The 6,000-nt window shown below is 49.4% G+C and overlaps 1 long non-coding RNA gene across 1 annotated transcript in view; it reads left to right on the forward strand.

Annotated features, from left to right (window-relative positions):
- LOC143786342 (uncharacterized) overlaps positions 1-5,664 on the forward strand; it is a 203,819-nt gene extending 198,155 nt beyond the window's left edge. The window contains exons 2-3 of the long non-coding RNA XR_013218268.1: positions 4,194-4,358; positions 5,519-5,664. This is a non-coding gene — a long non-coding RNA (uncharacterized LOC143786342). The remainder of the gene's footprint in view (positions 1-4,193; positions 4,359-5,518) is intronic.
- The last annotated feature ends 336 nt before the right edge of the window (positions 5,665-6,000 follow it).

Below are 6,000 nucleotides of genomic sequence, written 5' to 3' on the forward strand. Positions count from 1 at the left end.
ACCCAGAGTGGCGCCGCCCGCCAAATCGGACCCAGAGTGGCGCCGCCCGCCAAATCGGACCCAGAGTGGCGCCGCCCGCCAAATCGGACCCAGAGTGGTGCCGCCCGCCAAATCAGACCCAGAGTGGCGCCGCCCGCCAAATCGGACCCAGAGTGGCGCCGCCCGCAAAATCGGACCCAGAGTGGCGCCGAACGCCAAATCGGACCCAGAGTGGCGCCGCCCGCCAAATCGGACCCAGAGTGGCGCCACCCACCAAATCGGACCCAGAGTGGTGCCGCCCGCCAAATCGGACCCAGAGTGGTGCCGCCCGCCAAATCGGACCCAGAGTGGTGCCGCCCGCCAAATCGGACCCAGAGTGGCGCCGCCCGCCAAATCGGACCCAATGTGGCGCCGCCCGCCAAATCGGAGCCAGAGTGGCGCCGCCCGTCAAATCGGACCCAGAGTGGCGCCGCCCGCCAAATTGGACCCAGAGTGGCGCCGCCCGCCAAATCAGATCCAGAGTGGCGCCGCCCGCCAAATCGGTCCCAGAGTGGCACCGTCCGCCAAATCGGACCCAGAGTGGCGCCGCCCGCCAAATCGGACCCGGAGTGGCGCCGCCCGCCAAATCGGACCCGGAGTGGCGCCGCCCGCCAAATCGGACCCGGAGTGGCGCCGCCCACCAAATCGGACCCAGAGTGGCGCCGCCCGCCAAATCGGACCCGGAGTGGCGCCGCCCGCCAAATCGGACCCGGAGTGGCGCCGCCCGCCAAATCGGACCCGGAGTGGCGCCGCCCGCCAAATCGGACCCAGAGTGTCGCCGCCCGCCAAATCGGACCCGGAGTGGCGCCGCCCGCCAAATCGGACCCGGAGTGGCGCCGCCCGCCAGAGTGGCGCTGCCCGCCAAATCAAACCCGGAGTGGCGCCGCCCGCCAAATCGGACCCGGAGTGGCGCCGCCCGCCAAATCGGACCCGGAGTGGCGCCGCCCGCCAAATCGGACCCGGAGTGGCGCCGCCCGCCAAATCAGACCCGGAGTGGCGCCGCCCGCCAAATCGGACCCGGAGTGGCGCCGCCTGCCAAATCGGACCCAGAGTGGCGCCGCCCGCCAAATCGGACCCAGAGTGGCTACAACTACCAAAACAGCGCCTGAGGGGCACCCAAGTGTGAAAGTCTTGCTGGGGCAACCCGGGCACCATTCCAAAGCACTATCTGTAGTTCCTTCAGGAAATACCCATCTAGTTATAGTGCTTTGGAACAAAGCACTATGACTATACTGTTATTCCACCGTGGATAACTTCTTCTTCTTATTATTCTTATTCTTATTATTATTCAGTCCGCACGTAATGTGGCCCGAACCGCTTCACTCACAGACTCCAGTGAGGTGTCATTTCGAAGCCAGCGTCCCCAAGAGGTGTGCTAAGTATTTTTCGTGTCGATCGGATTTGTAGTTTTGGCGCAATTTGCGTTTGAAAATGTTTTTTCCCCTCATTGTAATGCTTTTCAATAGGGAAATTTTCACATAGGTTATAATGGCCGGGTTTCTGAGGCAATTTGAAATGTACCTGCCACCTGGCTGATTAGCTCATTGATATGCTCAGTCAGGCCCAGTTACTATGCCAACGCCTGCGAACTGTACATGACCCTAGCAGGACAGTTTTGGCAGATAATATCAGCTCTTAAAGTGATAGCACAGCACAATTTCAAAGCACTATCTATAGTCTTATTATAATTATTGCCCCGCTCACCAAATCGGACCCAGCCCGCCAAATCGGACCCAGAGTGGCGCCGCCCGCCAAATCGAACCCAGAGTGGCGCCGCCCGCCAAATCGGACCCAGAGTGGCGCCGCCCGCCAAATCGGACCCGGAGTGGCGCCGCTCACCAAATCGGACCCAGAGTGGCGCCGCCCGCCAAATCGGACCCGGAGTGGCGCCGCTCACCAAATCGGACCCAGAGTGGCGCCGCCCGCCAAATCGGACCCAGAGTGGCGCCGCCCGCCAAATCGGACCCAGAGTGGCGCCGCCCGCCAAATCGGACCCAGAGTGGCGCCGCCCGCCAAATCGGACCCGGAGTGGCGCCGCCCGCCAAATCGGACCCGGAGTGGCGCCGCCCGCCAAATCGGACCCGGAGTGGCGCCGCCCGCCAAATCGGACCCAGTGTGGCGCCGCCCGCCAAATCGGACCCAGTGTGGCGCCGCCCGCCAAATCGGACCCAGAGTGGCGCCGCCCGCCAAATCGGACCCAGAGTGGCGCCGCCCGCCAAATCGGACCCAGAGTGGCGCCGCCCGCCAAATCGGACCCAGAGTGGCGCCGCCCGCCAAATCGGACCCAGAGTGGCGCCGCCCGCCAAATCGGACCCAGAGTGGCCCCACCCACCAAATCGGATTCCGAGGGGCCCCGCCCACCAAATGGGGCCCCGCCCACCAAATCGGACCCCGAGGGGCCCCGCCCACCAAATCGGACCCCAAGGTGCCCAGCCCACCAAATCAGACCCCGAGGTGCCCAGCCCACCAAATCCTCAACCCTGAGGGGCACCCAAGTGTAAAAGTCTTGCAGGGGCAGCCCGGGCACCATTCCAAAGCACTATCTGTAGTTCCTTCAGGAAATACCCATCTAGTTTCAACTGTTACCCTTGGAAAAATACAAAACTGAGGTCTAAAAAATAATTTTTGTGGCAAAAAATATAATTTTTATTTTCATGGCTCTGCGTTATGAACTGTAGTGAATCACTTGGGGGTTCAAAGCTCTCACAACACATCTAGATGAGTTCCTTAGGGGGTCTACTTTCCAAAATGGTGTCACTTCTGGGGGGTTTCAATGTTTAGGCACATCAGTGGCTCTCCAAACGCAACATGGCGTCCTATCTCAATTCCTGTCAATTTTGCATTGAAAAGTCAAACGGCGCTCCTTCCCTTCCGAGCTCTCCCATGCGCCTAAACAGTGGTTTACCCCCACATATGGGGTATTGGCGTACTCAGGACAAATTGTACAGCAACTTTTGTGGTCCATTTTCTCCTGTAACCCTTGGTAAAATAAAACAAATTGGAGCTGAATAAATTTTTTGTGTAAAAAAGTTAAATGTTCATTTTTATTTAAACATTCAAAAAATTCCTGTGAAACACCTGAAGGGTTAATAAACTTCTTGATTATGGTTTTGAGCACCTTGAGGGGTGCAGTGTTTAGAATGGTGTCACACTTGGTTATTTTCTATCATATAGACCCCTCAAAATGACTTCAAATGAGATGTGGTCCCTAAAAAAAAAATGGTGTTGTAAAAATGAGAAATTGCTGGTCAACTTTTAACCCTTATAACTCCCTAACAAAAAATAAATTTTGGTTCCAAAATTGTGCTGATGTAAAATAGACATGTGGGAAATGTTACTTATTAAGTATTTTGTGTGACATATCTCTGTGATTTTATTGCATAAAAATTCAAAGTTGGAAAATTGCAAAATTTTCAAAAATTTCGCCAAATTTCCGTTTTTTTCACAAATAAACACAGGTAATATCAAAGAAATGTTATCACTATCATGAAGTACAATATGTCACGAGAAAACAATGTCAGAATCACCGGGATCCGTTGAAGCGTTCCAGAGTTATAACCTCATAAAGGGACAGTGTTCAGAATTGTAAAAATTGGCCCGGTCATTAACGTGCAAACCACCCTTGGGGGTAAAGGGGTTAAAGTAATGGTGGCCACTCGTTTTTCTTTACTTAGAATTTGTATTATGGCAAGAAAAAAAGCAGCTAAGGCCGGTTTCACACGTCAGTGGCTCCGGTACGTGAGGTGACAGTTTCCTCACATACCGGAGCCACTGACACACGTAGACACATTGAAATCAATGCATCTGTGCAGATGTCATTGATTTTTTGCGGACCGTGTCTCCGTGTGCCAAACACGGAGACATGTAGTGTTCGTGGGAGCACACAAATCACACGGACCCATCAAAGTCAATGGGTGCGTGTAAACACGTACCGCACACGGATGACGTCCGTGTGCCATCCGTGTGCTGTCCGTGCGCGTTTTTCAAATTTTAGGGTTAACATTTGAAGCAATTGTATCAATACCAGACAGGTGTCTAAACATTGCTTGGGCCAAAGCTATACATAAGTCTAGAGATCATTTTAGGCTCTGAGGTGAAGTTGGCAACTTATCAGAGTGCTGGCATCTTCATACTCTGCTGACTGGCTAATATTATGTCCCCTCGTGTGGACACAGAGCGGCTAATAACTTTGGTGGAGCAACATCCTGAACTATGGGACACACGATGCGAAGGATACCATGACAGGCTGGCGATAGAACGTGGTTGGTTTGCTGTAGCTGAGCAGCTGTACCCCAGACGTGGTTGGTCCACATATTCACCAGCAAAGCAGGCAAAGTTTGGTAAGTTAACCCATAGGTGTTCCTTGTTTTCTTAAACATGGAATTCATACAAACATATGAGCAAACTTCATATTGTGCATTAGATATGTTAGGGTCCATGTCTTACCATCATAAGCATTCGGCTTATGTGTTATTAAGATTTATATTTACATGGACCTTATCATATACACTTTACAATATTCTTATTACTTTCCAGTATGTTCCCTGTGTTTGATTTATTATTTTCTCATGAACCATGCTTGTTTCTAATTGCTCAAAAATGCAGTGTGTGTTTGTGTCAGCATTTTATGTATTGAGTGTATCTTTAGCTTTTAAAAAGTGTTTGGTTCATGTTTGAAAATACTATAGAATACCTAGGTAACTCAAGGCCTAGTTGTCTGGCATGTGCCCAACCTGCATTTTTGCCACACAATTCCCTGCTGTTACAAAATGTGTTACCTCAAATTTTACAAAGTGAACTGTATTCAAGCATATCTCCATAGATGTCTAACATTATTTTCTCTTATGCTTAACAAGGTTTTTGTTTGTTAGATTTGTTAATTGACCGTTGGACTATATGCCAAAAGTATTGCCTTTAAAGTCTCTTCATTTTTTTTATTTTGAATGTTACGAGAAAATATAATGTTAAACATGTAAGGATCAACATGTGCTGACTGTTTTTAAAAAAAAAAATACAGAATTTTTATAAAAAACCGCCTTGGAGTTTTTGATTTTAACATGTCTTGCTGGGCACACCAAAGTTTGTGTGTGTGACTGATTGAAATAAAATGTTTCGACTTAATTAATGCAATCATCCACAATTATTCACGCAAGGCAAGCCCTTACATATGGCTAATGGCCAATGCTACTTGTGTTAATGTTTGTGTTGTTAGACCCAGACACAGTCATGCAGGCTATGTTTTGCCCAAGAGTTTAGAACAGTACTCATGCTAGTTAAATCTTAATTTTCAACTTTACAACATGGTGCAAAATGGTCACACAATTATTAGTCTTAAATGTCTTTATTTTTTTTTTTTGTAAAACATATTTTTGTAAGCCAGGCATGATGATCACAAGCATAATACTTTTAAACTCAAACATAGCTGAACACATTGTGTTGTTTCATGAATATGTTGTTATTTGTGGGAATGTGACTTGTTGTGTCTCAACTTTTCCAACAGTTGATTTGGTTAAACGGCCATGGCGCTCAGCCAGGGACCAATTTAGGCGGGAATTTAATCCCCTACCCTCCACAGCAGGTGCTTCGAAAAAGCGGCAATATGTTTTCTACAGAAACTTATCCTTTCTTCGCCCAATCCTGGAGCTAAATCAGTAAGTGTGACTGTGTATGATTGACCAAACATATTAAACTAACTTACACAAAAAGGTAAAATTTGTTTCCGATCACCCAACAGGGATCCACAAGCGAGAAAAACATCCGAGCATGGAAAACGTCCAGCCCAGGACGTGGGAGAAGCAAAAAGAGTTCATTAATCCAGCTCCCTGAAAAAGGGAAAAATCTGATGTATTATAATCCAATCAACTTTGTTGCCACAAATCCATAAAATAGTCGATCCCAATAGGTGGGTAGGCATAGGATCACATATCAGCCCTCGCTGTAGCCTGTTTCAAACACAAACGTGTTCTTAGTCTTCAGCTGAAG

This window comes from Ranitomeya variabilis, chromosome 7 (assembly GCF_051348905.1).
Source record: "Ranitomeya variabilis isolate aRanVar5 chromosome 7, aRanVar5.hap1, whole genome shotgun sequence".
NCBI classification, from domain to species: domain Eukaryota; kingdom Metazoa; phylum Chordata; class Amphibia; order Anura; family Dendrobatidae; genus Ranitomeya; species Ranitomeya variabilis.